General features: G+C 37.0%; 1 long non-coding RNA gene across 1 annotated transcript; it reads left to right on the top strand.

Moving 5' to 3' along the window:
- The first annotated feature begins 1,116 nt into the window (after positions 1 to 1,116).
- Positions 1,117 to 4,194, top strand: LOC127073530 (uncharacterized). Its single transcript, XR_007785783.1, has 2 exons — positions 1,117 to 1,428; positions 2,534 to 4,194. It is a non-coding gene; the product is annotated as an uncharacterized LOC127073530 (long non-coding RNA).
- Positions 4,195 to 16,387: the final 12,193 nt, after the last annotated feature.

Here is a 16,387-nt window from a genome sequence, read left to right as displayed (position 1 = left end):
TCTAGACAAGGATATGAACGCTCTCACTCATCATTCTTAGTTTTTTAAGGATCGTGGCGTGTAACTCTCACCATAATTGACAAGTATTAATAGAAGATTTTGATTGTTGATTCTGATAATGCAGTGTTGCTTGTTGTGGGAGGAGACTAGACAATCGTTTGATTCAAATTGTACTAAAGTCTAGGAATATAGGCGGGTACTCTAAGTAACCGGGTCATTCATCCTGTACCCAAAGGTATTTAGAATGAGGATAGGAATGCTCCCTCGAACCCCTTATTTATGGATTAAGGCTCATGGCACACAACTTGAATCATGATTGACAAGTGTTGATACACCTTTGTTGTTCTTAAATTGTAGTCCATTATGTATGCAATGTGAATGCCTTGTACTTAATTGAAGTCTTTGAGCTTGAATTTGAATCCTGAGGTCTTGAGATCCAGAGGTCCAGTACAACTTGAACACAAGTGACTTGCCCTATTAAGTAATCAATGGTCTTTTATTCACTTGAATAGGCTTAGGGATTTAGCACAATGCAAATGATTTGGTTGATCAAAGTAAACTTTGATCAACATAATCAGTGGGAATGAGAAATATCAATTTGAATCATATACATAATCTAATGAATGATAAGTCAGATTATACTAATTGCATCTACACAAACTCTGAACTAAGGGAGCATGCATATCATGAATTTTTTGAACCCTAGGGATAATCAGGTCAATGTGCAAAAAATTGATTAATATGGAATTAACAATCAAAATTTAATCAATTAATAAAAACTAATTAATCCTAATTAAACTTAAAATGATATTACATGATGAAAAGTTAAGCTAACCTAGATTAACCTAATTCTGATAAAATAATTTCAATTCACACAATCATAAATCATAATTTAAAATTATGAACAAATCAATTAAAAGAATAATTGAAAAAAAAGAATAATAAAAAGGAATTAAATTAAAATGAGTCAGGGGTATGCATAATTGAAGGAGGTGTGAAAAGGAATGCTTGGGCCTCAAGCCCAAGCTTCATACGGAAACACACAATCCATGTCCACGTATTCAATTGAAAGTGCAAAACACACATCAACATCCTTTGAACATTGAGCAAACTCACTTCACTGTTTCCATGCATTCTCTCCCTCTCACCTCACAATTCAAACGCGAGCACATACGCTTCTTTCTCTTTCATCTCCCAAGTTCCACACGAAATTGGAGCAACATAGAATCCTAATTTTTAAATCGAAATCATCATCTAACGTCACTGAATCAGGATTGTTTGTGCATGCGAAGATGAGAAGAAATGCGGACGAATCAATAAATGAAACAAGAAAGTATAAGAAGACTTATCGGATCGGAATAGTTGAATCAAATTATTTGTGCATACGGAGTCAGAGCTCCGACACGGCGGCTTTTTGGAAATCAGCAGGTATATTCCTCTTCCCTTTGCTCTGCTTCAATTCACTCTTTTTTTTCCTCTTTCAGTTTGCAATTTTCTGATATGTTGTGAGTTGAATCGAGAGAGAGGATTGGGAAGAGTGAAATATGAGAGTGTGAATATGAAAATTTGTAGAATGAATCCGTTTCTGAAAAGTTGCAGTGATAATTGTTTATATACCATCCTCGATTTAACAGAGTGAAAACTCTGTTAAATCTCAGAAGTTGTGATTATTTAGCTGTTAAACAATTCGTTAGATCATTAGTCGGTTTCAATTGCAATTCAGTTAGTGTGATTGTGATTCTATGTGTGTCGTTTCTGTTAGTTATAATGGTCTTCTATTTTGTGTGTTATGTTAAAGAAATTTTGCAGATCGTATGTTAGTTAGGAAGGAATCCTGCTTTGGTTATGTTAAAAACAATTGTAGGTGGAAATCATTTGGCTGAGTTTTTTTTTCCTGTCATGAGTTTATTCAAATTGGTATGATATGCAATGAGTTGTGGAATTGGATTTGAACTTGTCTTATGGAATTAGATTAATGCTTATGGACTTGTCTTATGGAATTGGATTGATGCTTAAATTAGTGTAGGATTTGGATTGTCATTGACTATGTTGAATTGGATTGGAATTGTGATTTGATGTGGAAAGTTAATTGAATGCTTTGGATTGGACTGTATAGTGAATTGAGCATGGAATATTTGTATGTTTGAATTGGTGTATGGAATTGTGTATGGATTGATTTGTGTATTATATGAATGGTTAATTGCTTATAAATGGTTTTGGACTATGTGGTTATGTTGTTGATAAAATGGATTGTATGGAATATGATTTGAATGTTATTTTTTGAATATGTTGGATTATGTAATAATCTAGGTTAATGGTGCACATGTTCTGTTAATCAAATGGTAATGTCATGTTAGGTTAAATTGAGGTTATTTACTAACTGGAAAATGTTATGTTTTCGATAAATTGAGATGAGTAATAAAATGTTAGAGTTTCAATTATTCATGACTTGCTTGGATTGATTTATGTTAAGAAGTGATGTGTATTGAACAAAATGCTTGGGGACCTAATTGGTGTTCAACGTATATTATAGGTCATGGAATGGCAAATGGATATGATCATGGATGAGAGCTTGAAGATCATAGTGATATGGTGATTAGAAAAAGATGCACAAAATGACACACAAGTACCAAGGTTTCCTGATTAGGGTTTCATGTGCGCACCTTCTAATCAAAATATTCAAACCAAGCATGAAGATCTATAAACACATCCCAACACAAGGCCCCCAAAATTAGCATTTAGATACATAGATGAAAGCTCATGAGGTCAATGAATAGTAAATTCAAGAATTAGGGTTTGATTGCACAGATGAATATCACGACGTGATCTCCTTGAACCAAGGTTCCAAAGATCAAGAAATTAGGGTTTCCCCCATATGATGAACAATTCTCCAATCCTCAAGCAAAACTCTAGGTTTTATTAACCACACGCTTTGAATATCTGGTGCTTATTATAAAGTATTAACATGAACGAATGATGCATATAAATGAGGCATGAACGGGTGCATATGAATTTCAAGCCATAAGTTAGATGAAAAGTGAAAAAGGGAGGGAAAATTTTGGGGTATGACACTCGGCAAAAAAGCTATGTACGAAATGATGCATGGAATGCATGTGGGACTGCAGATGATTGATATAAGTTTGCTTAGTGGAACCTTTCTCCTTGGAGGAATAGCTATGCATGAAATGATGCATGGAATGCAACTAGGTGATTGGAAACTTTTATGTGGAATTGGTCTCCCTTTTTCAATGGTGAGATTTTTGGGTACCAATGTCAATTGGATTTGGATTAATGAAAATGCTAGCAAGGTGGACTTTTATTTCAGGAGACCAATGGAGATTGGTAAGTTAAGTGGGTCTAACTTATCGACGCTCATAATTCGACAATGCTATGATCGGTAAGAAGACATGGATGACACTGGTACCTCAAGTTGGATATATTGTTGTCATGCTGCATATGAGCAAGTTCTTGAAAGAACCTAACTGTTGGGTTGAATGGGCCATGGCGACCGACAAATGATTTCACTGAGCGCAACCATAAGGCTTCTTTCCAAGAGGATATAGGATGTCGTGCTAGCGTAATCTCTTTGACGCATACTTTGAACTCAATGGTTACTGGTGTCTGGCATAATCCGCTTGACCAACTTGAAAGTTATGGAGGGAACATGTCCCTTTGCAACTTGTCTTGCCTTAGTCTGTAGGGTACTTGAAGGAATTTTCCTCGAAAGGAAGCCTTGGGAACAATTATATCCTGACATCGTCTGAGATGATTTTCCCCAGTGTCTGAATCTTGCAGCAGTCTGCCCCTGAAACAGTTTACCTCGAATCAACTAATCCTTAGAAGTAGGGCTTCGTTGTATTCTTGGGATGACTTGCCCCGGTCTAACCCTTTGAGGGATCTGCCCCAACTTGAATTAATATTGAGATGATTTTTCTTCCTTGATCAACTGACCAATTTTCAGAGAGAATCTTCTTTGATCAATGTAATCTTTAGGGTGACATGCCCCTGATCCATAGGGTTATGAGGTAGTCTTGATTCGGGTCAGCACCAAAGAAAGTTCAAGTTCCTCTCTAATTGCTCCTTGTTGGGATTTCCTTGATGCCAAGTACTTTCTTGCAGTTAAATTTTTTCATTTAAAGATAGTAATTTTAATGCGATATTCATGCAAATTTTGAAAAGTATAATTTATTGGAATGATGTAGTGGTAATGTGTGATAAATGGACCATTAGTCCAGACGCAGTATTGATTTAGCTATTTACAATATGAAAGATACAACGAGAATATGATACCAATACAAAAGATTAACACATCTCTAGGAGTTAGTTTACACAACCTTGCTACAATATTCTTTCAGAATAAACCTGCCTCAATTAGGTCTTTTAAGGATTGTAACATGGTTTGGTTAACAATTTTTTGAACAAAAGGATGAAAGGCTCAAAATTTTATTTTAACCCACCCATTCTTCTTGATAAACTCTAGTCATATGTTCAGTTAATTCAACACACGCATTCGTATTCCAAGAGAGTTCGACAGTGTAAGAGTAAAGATGATGATTCGAGCTCTAACGAGATCTTCTTAAAAAGGCAGTCACCTTATTTTGTTTTTGTTGTGGATGTCGGCAACCCTTTGATTCTTGATATGGTGGTCACCAAATCTTGTTTTGTTTTTGTTGAGGATTTACACGACCTCTTTTGATAGATTTTTTTCTTTTCTTTTTCTTTTTTTATCCCTAACTTACGCTTCGACCACTTCTTTGAAGATCTTAGTCCACCAGGATGCCATAATTTTTTCGTAAGTCCCCTCTTTGGGTATTTGACTTAGCGAGCTTTCTTTTCTCGTTTTTTGAAGGACTTGTGACTGCCATGTTATTAGTTATTGAGGAACAACCATCATAACCTTTAGATTTCTCATGATTCCTGCGACACTTCACGACGTGCACGAAGGATGGTATGTGGTTAATTCCTAGATGGGATGTTTTTTTTTGCACTTTGAATGTGTTGTCAGATTAACTGAACACTACCATGCCTTGGATTCAGTGTAAGGGTTTATTGATCCAAAAGAAACACCAACTTCTAGGCTCAAAATGGCAAACTAGGGTTTAACTCCTTATCTCTCCAGTGTTTGGGAATTTGAAATAATGCATGTACATCATCAACAATATTTTATCCAAAATTATACCGTTAGCAATTTGGGTAATTTTTCATTTTTTTCATTCCCGCTCCAATCTTTGCTAAAACAATAGTTTGATAAAGGAAGTAGAGTGGAGAGATTTTTGTATTTGTGTTGATTTTTTATTTGCAGTAAATGTTAAAAAGATGACTGAAGACGAAAAGATTGATGCAAAAAATGCATGCTCATTTAATTAATAATACTATTAACAAGCAACAATGTTTAACAACAGATAGTATTTAACAATAAAAGAAATTATAAATGCAAATGATAAGACAACCCTATAGTCAACAGCTTTGAGGACGCATCTTCTGCGTGACCAACTAGCTTCAAGGTACCCTCTTACGCATCTTCTGCGTGACCAACTGGCCTCTTTCCGACCCAAAGGTTGATGTCTTCGTGCTCATAAATATCAGTGGGATGATCCACAAAGTCTTCTATTTTGGTCTCTTCACAAGATGTATCCCTCTTGGACTCATCTCTCAGCTCTTCTTTATCTTCACTCGGATGGGTGGTTGCATCCCATGCTATTGTTTCAGCACTCTTGCAAAGAAACAAGGACATTTCATCTACCATAGTCCTGGCCTTTTCCTTGTGGTACATGATCCTGAGTGGTCTAAGAAATTCTTGGCTTTTCTCTTTGTTAGACCTTTTGTTTAAATCATCCATGTTTGGTTTTTCCTTCTTGATCAGTTTCTGCAATTTGCTCTGATACCTTTCGTATCCCTTGATAGCATGCCCCATGTTTCCGGTGTTTTGCTCACACTCGACATTTGGGTTGTCTTCTTCAAAGACCAAGCGTTTGCATTCGATCAACTTTTGAATTTCACCTTTGAATATCCTACCGTCTTTAATAGAATATCGTATTGACCCATTATGATATTCACATTACATGTTGGAATCAAATCCAGGTGAGAATTATTGTGGTACCAGCTAGAGAGATTTGGTCACTATTAGTGAATTATAAATCAGGTATTGTAGAAGTTGACCACATGGTATAGGAATGGAGCTAGGAGTAGCGCATAATCTTTCCAATCTTCCTTCTGGATATCTCTGGTCTTGGTTCCCATGACGTCAGGAAGAAATAATAAAATTTGGCTGATATGGAATCTCGATAGGCATTTCCGCTGCGACCATTACATGAGGATATACAAAAGATGACTTCCCTTTATCAGACTTTGAGTCCTAGGATATTGACAGTCTGAGTTTTCCATTGGTTATGTTCCTTGCAAAAAGTAAGCACCAGGGTACGATGCTTCTTGCTTGGCTTGTTAAACAAGATGTTCACCTTTGGGCCATCTCTCTATAAAGTCAATAGATTTTTGTTAATCAACTCTTTTATCTTATACTTGAAAGTTATACAGTCCCTAGTAGTGTTCCCGGGTGATCCATCATAGAACTCACATTTGGCGTTCTGGTCATACCCAATGGGTATGAATATCCTAGTATGATGCATTTCTCAGGAGTCACCAAAGTTTTATGAACTAGATTATATAGCAATTGATTATATGACATAGGGAGTGGTCCAAAATGAGGGATCCCTTGGTTAGCACGAGTCCTCGTCTTGAAGTGATTCTTATTATGTGCTAGGTTCCTCGGCCTTGGTTGAAGAATGGGCACTGAACTTTGGTTTGGAGGTCTTGGTATAAATAGTTAGGGATAATACCTTGGAGGAACCCCATACACTAGGTTGATCAATGCAGGTTGTGAGACAGAAGGAAAGACAAAAATAACATTCCTAACTACAGCATCTTGTTGAACCCCTTCCTCTTTTCCAATGGTCGTTATGGTCTTCAAGATCTGGTCGACCTTTCCCTTCATATGGTCCATGTCCTTCTTCATTTTGATATGATCTTATTCCATACACTCCATCTTCTTTTAGTAGCTATGACGAGTGTCAAGACGTCAGATGGCTATTTACAAACAAAAGGCTTAGAGTGGGTTTTTTGTGTGGAATGAATGGATGCATGTATGCAAATTTTTATGCAAAGCTCTTGGTTATCTTATGATTTATTGTCAGAAATATTAAGACATTTAATATTTAAATCATTTATAATAATAAAGAAGCCCACACCATAATGTAACATAAAATTATTTTTTCATTCATTTGGAATCAAGTTCAAATACAAAGTAACCCTAAAGCTACACCCCTTGATCCCTACGGATAGTTACAAGATCCGTAGTGAGCCCTCCTAATGTCTTTTTACAAAATTTCACAAAATTAAAGACTTGACAAGACATATTTTCTGGACACATAACTTCGTCTGCCTCTTGTAGCTTTTTTGGGAGCTCCCAGATGATGTAATTTGCAAAGCTGGCCAAAAATGCAAATTTCCATTTCCACTCAGAGTAAACAGCCTGAAAATTTGTGATGATGACATCTCTTTCAGCCATAACAGCATCTGGCCTTTTGTAATTATTTTCATAGTAACTGCAATCGTTCCTTAGAACTTGGTAAGCTTCCCCTACATTTTAGGCTTCTAGATTCTTAATATTTTCCTGGGCTCTCCCCATTTGATACTTTTAATGCACAAGAGCTTGCTCTGCCTTCTCTTTCTGTAGGCGCTCAAGGGATAAGCCATATTTATGTGTCGTGAGGGCTTTCCTAATATCTAGAATTTAGGCTTCGAAGTCCAATCTAGCATCTCTTATCATTTTGGTAGACCTATCCACCATTTTTTGTAGCTTATAGATAATGATCTTAGCTTTCTATAACTCTTTGTTTATGGTTTTGATTATATAATCAACACCAGAGAGGATATATCCAATCCATTCTTTCTTACCTTCCTCAACTCTGGCTCCCTTGTTGTTGTCTGTGAGCTTATTTTTCACCTCTTAATTGTCCCACTTTAGGTATTCATTATTCTTGATAGCTTGGTTGAGCTTGAGTTGCAATTGGGAATTCTCTAGCTCAAGCCTTTGTACCTTAGATCTGAGTTCTTCAACTTCTTCCATTGAGATGAGCACTAGCTCATGAACTGGTGGGAAGGCCGAGGAGTCAAAGATGAAGGGGAATTTGATCACTTGAACTCTTTCCCTTATCCACTAAATGTAGAGTTCTCTGGCGATGAAATTCTTTTCCCTAACTCTTGCCGACTTCTATTGAACTTTAACCATGATTTTATGACCTTCTTCATAGTTGGACTACTTGGTGCAATATCATGTATGACAAATGGTTCAAGGTACTTATCCTCTAGAGTTCTGTTCATAGAGTATCCAAATTGTCTCATGCATAACAATGGGTTATAGTTAATGCACCATTGTGTTCCCATGAGTGGCACATTGGGGAATTTCCTACAGCTGAAGATGATATCTTTGGTTTCCCATTCTCTTTTATACAATTTGATAGTATTAGAAGTAAGCGAATATAGTATTTGAGGCCATTTGAGATTCTTTGAGACAAATGGTGCTTCCTTGGGAATATGAGTCATCATCCAAGCATGCAAGAGAGGATCACAACAAATAAGAGTTCCACCCTTCTCGTGGAGAGTATGAAGAGTATGATAGATATCAACCAAGAGGAAAAACACAAGGTTTCCTGATAAGAAGATTTCAACAACCAAATGGTCTATAGAGTTTTCAATGTTTGGGAAGAGCACAATACCATGGACTAAGAGAGATAGAACAACGTAGATTGCATCCCACTTTTCAACTTTCACAAACTTCCATGCTTGACCTTTTAGGAATTTCTTTAAAAAACCCTTGAAGATTCCTTTTGTGTCTCAATTGGATATTACTTCTTGAACATCAACACTCAAGGCTATGGCTATCTTTGTTAGGGTAATATCTTCTTCAAGCTTGAGTAATGGATCGCGATGTTTTAGAGTTAGGCCAAGATCCTTTCAAATTCTTCCAGAGTAGGAGCTAACTAGAAGTCCGAGAAAGTGAAGCATAAGAGAGCTGCATCATAGTATTGAGTCAAGGTTATAATAGCTCCTAAGTCCATTTTTTCAGTTAGTAGGTCTAAGATATCTCCATGGGCAGCCCTGAAGTCAATACGCTTGATTGGTGTTAGCTTGGAGTTCAATTCTTTCAAGCTTTCAGTCCGAGGTTCTTTGTATTTGAACAAGAAGGTGCTTCTTCTAGCTGGATTCATTTTGAATGATTTGCAACTACTTAAATTCCTGAAATAAACACAGACACTAAGAACTTTGTTCTTTTTTTTCATGTATATGACGTATGAATTAATGAATATATTTTTTATTTTGTTTTTTCCGGGTAGAAGGTCTCATAAGTCTGAGGTATAGATGGAGTATAAATCTGATTGCTTGTTCACGCAGGGTTCTCACCGGGAATGATATAGGGTTTACAAAGGTTCCCAAAGTCATGGATTCGCCAAGAAAGATTTTCGCTTACGGTAAATTACTTGTCGGGTTTCAATTCTTTCAATGGAATCTCTTATAGGTGAGGTTCTCATATCGACCCAATGAGAACTACATCTCGTAGGCCCATACTATGCAACCATCGACTTAAGATCGTTGTCTGTATGCTTTTGAATAAGATCGTGATGATGATGTAAGGCATTGTTCAATCCCTAAACACCGGAGATATAAGGAAGTTAATCCCTAGTTAACCCCTTTGGGCCTTGTAGTAGAAGTTTCTTTCTTTAACACATAAAACCCTCATGTTTAACCAGGAGCAGGGTAGTCTTCAGTTAGTTTGAACTTGCGTTCAAAATTCAGGAAGAGAATACTCCATCAAGTGATCACAAATCTAGAATGGTTGTCCCTTACCACAAAAGGAGTGAGATAGTCACAACTTGTGCAATAAATCGAGAAAGCAACGTCATAGTATTTGCTTAAGAACAAAAAGAAAAGATGAAACAAAATTAAAAATCAAAAGCTAATGAAAACCCCGCTAAGTCAAAGACTTGAAAACAAGATTGACTTAGGAAAAAGTTAGGATATCCCGGTGGGCTGCAGACCCAAAGGATCAGCCCAGGCAAAAATAAGGGTAAACAAAACAAAAGAATCAGAGGATCAACATCAAAATCCTCAACAAAAGAGAGAATCTATGTGACCGCAAACCAAAATAGAAGGTGAGTGACTATCGCTCCAAACTCTCATTGGGTCTCCTTAACCATCATTGTTGATATTCAAAATCCTCTTCTGAATGGCAAATGCTTGTTTTAAGTTAACTGAATGTAGGACTGGAGAACATCACGAAAAATGGATGGGTTAGATTTGGTCTTGAGCCTTATATCCTTTCCTTCTAAAAATCATGAACCAAACCATGTTACAACCCTTAAAAGACCTAATTGAAGCATGGTCTATTTCAAAAAGCATACTATGGTAAGATCGTGTTAAGCTGACTCCTAAAGATTTTCTTGTCATTTGCATTGATACTGATATGGCATTCTAAACAGTGATTTGTTCGCTAGATGTCATAATCTTAGTGAACACACTTGAGTTTTCAAAACTTGCATGAACATGACAGTACAATTATCATTCTTAAAATGGGCATTTTACATTTGAGCAGTCATTTGACATCAAGGAAGTTTACAATGGGAAAGTTGATCAAATTCCTGATATCCCATAGTTCAGATCTCTCCAAGAAGACAGTCGATTTGGGGAAACTACGTCGAGATTCTACAAATCTCTCTGAATCAACCAGACAGGGGGAAAATTACTTTAAGGCTCATATTGGGGCAGGCCACCTCGAGAGTATGAGAAGTCAATTACTCCCAAGATGGTTAATCAAGAGAACACAATTTCAAGACGTTGGGGCAGGCCGGTTTAAGATATCCAGATGATGAGATTACCCATAACTTGTAACTGGGGCAGTCGGTGCAAATATTTAGTATATTGAGGCAGAAGCAGGATCGCTCCATGTTTCAGATCAAGGCCATAGGTGTAACAACAATTTTCATCTGGAAGTAGGTGTCGAAGAATCACGTCTGAATGACCTTGTCCTAGCCCAAAATTCCTACCGCCCTCTATATGAGCATCAGGCCTGACCATTGCATAAATCTTCATCATGTAGAAATTATGCCGCTTCACTCATGCATATCATTCATCTAGCATAGCATGAAGTCGTATGTGCAAATCAGAAGAATCAAAGCCCAATATTTTATTGGCATCTTCAAATTCCAAACTTGCCTGGTACCTTTTACAACTAACTTGTTTGATACTTATTCCAAAACCCAACTTGCTTGACACCTTTTAGAGCCCCGTTCGTTTGGTACCTTTTTCCAACCTTTAGGGTTGACGATCATTTTTCCGACCTTTAGGTTTGACGATCTTTGTTTCCAACCTTTGCGGTTGTTGAATCCTTTTTTTGACATTGTGGGTTGATGACCTTTGTTTCCAACCTTCGGGGCTGTTGAATCCTTTTTTCGACCTTTTGGGTTGATGACCTTTATTTCCAACCCTCGCGGTTGTTGAATCATTTTTCCAACCTTCATGATTGATGAACCCTTTTTCAATCTATATTATTGATGAACCTTTTCCCAACCTGCACGGTTGATGACCTTTCCTTTTTTCAAACCTATGTGTTTGATTTTGTTTCCAGTTGTTGAACTGACGATTCATTTATAAAATCCCTTGATTACAAGGGTATTCTAAGAAATCATGGGCTCTCTGATTAGCATACGTGGCCTCATGTTTCACAAAATAATAAAAAATAAATATATGATGCATATCACGACCCTCATTGTACCATATCCCCACAGTACACAAATAAAACCACCAACAGACGAACCTGTAAATATATGAAACATTTAGGATTTAAACTTGGACTCTCATTACGGAAGATAGCCAAAGCTTGCAATCCAAGACCAATGCACACCTGCATAAACACCGGAAAAACCGTGAGCACTGACAACACTCCAAGGTTTGGTACTTCATCAAACTTCAACCAAGCACATTTGGAACACAATAAATCTGCAGCAAAACAAGTGCAGCAAAATTCACAAACTCTTGAACCTGCACAAACATAACCAAAGCCAAAATCATAGTTTGCACAACATAACCACACAATTATTAACCTACAGCTGCAAGTCACCCACACCTAAATCAAATAAATAACATGTCATTAGCTAACATCCAAGCCTAATTTCATTCAATTTTTCACCTGCACTAGCCAGTCATAAAAAACCATTCGAACACATTCCATTAAGTTAACCAATTAACTAACTTCCAACTCAGTGAGTTAACTACCTAAACTCACTGAGTTCATCTCAACTAACTCCTAAGCTAACTCCAAACCTGTTAATAACTAATTCTAAACCATTTTAACTAATTCCAAACCATTTTAACTAATTCCAAGCCTCATTTAACTCATTCCAAGCCACATCAAAACTAACTCCGAACCTCCATTGGATCCAAACCTATAACCTATATAAACACAAGGGGGAGAAAAAACTCTGAATTAGATCATCACTCTCAAATTACTCATTGCAAATTTAACTTTTCTCACTTCATCTTCTCCATTTCCTCACCCTACACCAAAGCGCAAACCACCATTGGAGCAAGCTTCACATTGAAGTTTGTTATCAATTGAGCTAAACCTCTCGCATTCAACAATCACCCATACATTCACATCAACAACAACAATTCAATTCAAAATTTTTTTAGAGTTGATTCTTGAAGATGGGGAGTTCATAGTAGAAGGAGAATATTAAAGGTTCAAAGTAGCATATGTTTGGTTTTCTCTTCTTCATCTTCATCACTTCCAAATTTCAACAAGTTCCAAGACAATCCTCCGTCTTGTAGGTTGGTGAATGTTCACCTTTGCTTATTTGCGAATTTTTTTATACCACATTGTAGCTTGTGTATTGGAGAATTAAAACCCCAAAGTTTTATGGTTTGATTCTCCTCCACCTCCATTTAATTGTAGATTTTTGTACTTAGGGTTCTTGCTCAAATTTCTAAAATTAATTAATTGAGGGATTAGGATAAAAGAGTCTGAGAGGAGTAAGAAATTGACGCCTTTTCTTGATTCTGACCAGCTCCGCCGCCTCCGGCACTATGGTGCCGGAGCTCCGGTTATGGTTCTGTTTTGACATGAGAATTGGAAGATGATGTGTAGAGATGAGAGAGTGAGTGCTGATTTTTTCCACATGTCTCTTTGCAATTTCTGTTGGGCTTAGCCATTAAGCCCAATACTCTGCTTTCTACACCCCTGTTGTGCTTGGCAACATAGTTGTTGAATCCAACTACATTTTTAGTATTTGGGCTTATCCTGTTGGGCCCAAAACCCCTATTGCTGAATTCCGCACCCCCTTTGGCCTAACATGTTAATTATCATTTCAATTACCTTCAATTCTAATTTTTCTTTGTGTTGGTAATTTTACTAATTATCTTGTTAGCATTTTAATTAGGTCTAATTAGGCTTTAGACTTTAATTATAACTAATTGGAGTTTTGTATAGTTTTCTAATTAGACTTTGATTAAGTTTATGTTCATAATTGGATACTTCTTATCAAAAGACCATGTTACCCTTTAGGGGTAATTCTGGACATTTCACTCATATAATCACATGCTCCTTTAGGAATATAATTTAACTTAGAATTTAAATCCAAAAGTATTAACAATAACATGTTCCTTTAGAAGTTTGTGCATAGAATTCTAACCAAATTTTTGACTAACCATGATATGATCCCTTAGAATAGTCTAATTCATTTTTAACCATTAGATTAGGGGTTAACCTAAAGTTCCAAATCATTTCAAACCCTCTGATTCAAATTGATCAAAAACAATTTTGGTCAATTAAATCCTTTGAACTTGTATAATCCCACAGTCTAAATTAGGTGACCAATAAACCCTTGGTCACTTCATAAGACTTTTCTTCTAAGCTGTGGAGCTCGAAGCCTCAAGTCAAGATCTTCAATCAAAGCATCCTCAGTCACACCAAGCAGCGGATTATACAAGATAAATCAAAGGTCAACACTTGGTTAACACGATTCATTTTGTACAAAATGAGCCTTAAGTAGTAAGGAATGATGAGATGGAGTCTCTCCTATCCTCGTCTAGAGCAACTTTGCGTATGGGTGCGTATGCCCCAAATATTCAAAGCATTCTCCCTTATTCAAAGACTTTAATACAATATGAATCGATTAAACTACCAAGTCTTCTTCATACAAGATCAATATCAATACAAGGATCAACAATGAAGATTCTTCGCCAACAACTTGTCAGTTAAGAGAAGTATCATGCGAAAAGAGCCTTAAGTAATAAGGAATTATAAGATGGGGGCTCTCCTATCCTCGTCTAGAGCGACTTTACGTATGGGGTGTATGCCCCAAATATTCAAAGTGTTCGCCCTTATTCATATACTTCAATGTGATTCTTATCAATCGACTGTCAAGTATCTCAATTCATCCCTCCATTCTATTCACTTCAATTCTAATCATTCAAATACATTATTTTGCCTCCAATCATTCTTACTTTCAGCCCTAGTGGCCTGAACTATGAAAGCTCTTATTTCCTTATTGCACTATAAGGATATGTAGGTAGGAGAATCCAGATTCTTCGCGAGCTACCTTATTTATCAATCTATCCTATTTTATCGATCAATATTTCAACATCCCAATAGTGGAACATCTTTTGCTATCAGCAACTCGTGGTTGTACACCATCTTCCAATCAATTCTTTGCCTTGTAAGGTGTTAAACCTTTGCACTTTCTTTGCCTTGTGAGGTGTTAAACCTTGGCTCTTAGATTTTGATCTTTGCCTTGAGAGTCATAGACTCTGGCGCTTGACATTCTTCACCTTGGCTCTTCGATTATGATCTTCGCCTTGAGAGTCATAGACTCTGAAATCTAACTCTCTTCGCCTTGTGAGGTATTAAACCTTGGCTATCTGATTTGGTCTTCGCCTTGAGAGTTATAGACTCTGGCATATATGTTATCTTTTACCTTGTGAGGTGTTAAACCTTGGTTATTCAATCCAATTCTCAGCCTTGAGAGTCGTGGACTCTGACACTTAACTCTCTTCGCCCTGTAGGTATTAAACCTTGGCAACTCAATTCCTTGACATCATCAGTTATAAACTATGGTAGTAATACCTCACCTTGAAGGTGATGAACCTTGGCACTCTTTTTCATCCTTGAAGGGTATTGAACCATGGCAAATCAATCTATCAATCTCCTATTGCCTTATCAATCATCTTACTTTCAACTGTAGTGGGTTGAACTATGATTTCTCTGATTTTCTCATTGCACGATGAGAATATGTAGGCACGAGGGTTAAAATCCTCCGCGAGCATACTTATTTATTATTCTTTCTTCCTCCTTAGGGCGACATCCATGTCTTTCATGATTCATTACCTACCTTCAATCATCGAACCACTCATCCAGTGACATATTATTTCTTTGAAACCAAAACACACTTTCTTTAGAATTCCATATATACCCTTTTAGGACATCTAATGTAGTATGCCTTTCTACCTAGGGTTGTTTGGGCTACAACCTCAAACACTTATTTCCTTCTGTTTTGGCTTTACCCTATAGTGGCGGTCTTACTAGCCCACGTACTGGTAATAGCCACCTTACTCTTGATTTCATCTTTTCACCCTTGTTGGAGTTCAAAACACTATTCTTTGGTTTAGACCATACCTTGATCACACTCCTTTCCACCTCCTGCCTCTAATTCCTTGAACTACGAAGCTCTGAATTCCTTATTGCACTATGAGGATACGTAGGCATGAGGGCCCCAATCCTCACCAGACACTTTATCTATTTCTTTTCCTTCCCCCATCCTTTTGCGAGTAATCTTAGATTTAATACCGATTCGAGCGAGAACAATCAAAACGGTTCCCATGGAGTACCATGGATGTTTGGGGTGCTAATACCTTTCCCTTGCATAATCGATTTCCTTACCCAATATATCTCTTTCCCTCGGGTTATATCGATATGATATTTCCCCTTTCCTTAGGGGATAAATAAAGTTTGATGGCGACTATGTTGTATGTTCCAGCGTGTGATACATTTGGGTAAATTTCTGCTAGCTTCAGCATGGAAGGTTGCAAATTTTACATGAGGATTAGTAAGAGGGTTGGAACAAGTTTTTGCAAGTGAGAAGTCTATTTAAAATACACACATGTCATAGGATTGCACATAATATGCAATCAAAGACAAAATGGCTTGCGAAGAAATTTGCACATATTCTAAGACATGGACCTGACATGAAACCTATGGGATTGATTGCTGAGTATATTGGCATATGGGGAGTGAAGTTGTCCCATGGTCATGCATATAGATCCAAAAGAAGGGCAATGG

Source organism: Lathyrus oleraceus, chromosome 1 (assembly GCF_024323335.1).
Source record: "Lathyrus oleraceus cultivar Zhongwan6 chromosome 1, CAAS_Psat_ZW6_1.0, whole genome shotgun sequence".
Classification (NCBI taxonomy): Eukaryota; Viridiplantae; Streptophyta; class Magnoliopsida; order Fabales; family Fabaceae; genus Lathyrus; species Lathyrus oleraceus.
This window is presented reverse-complemented; position numbering and strand designations above follow the sequence as displayed.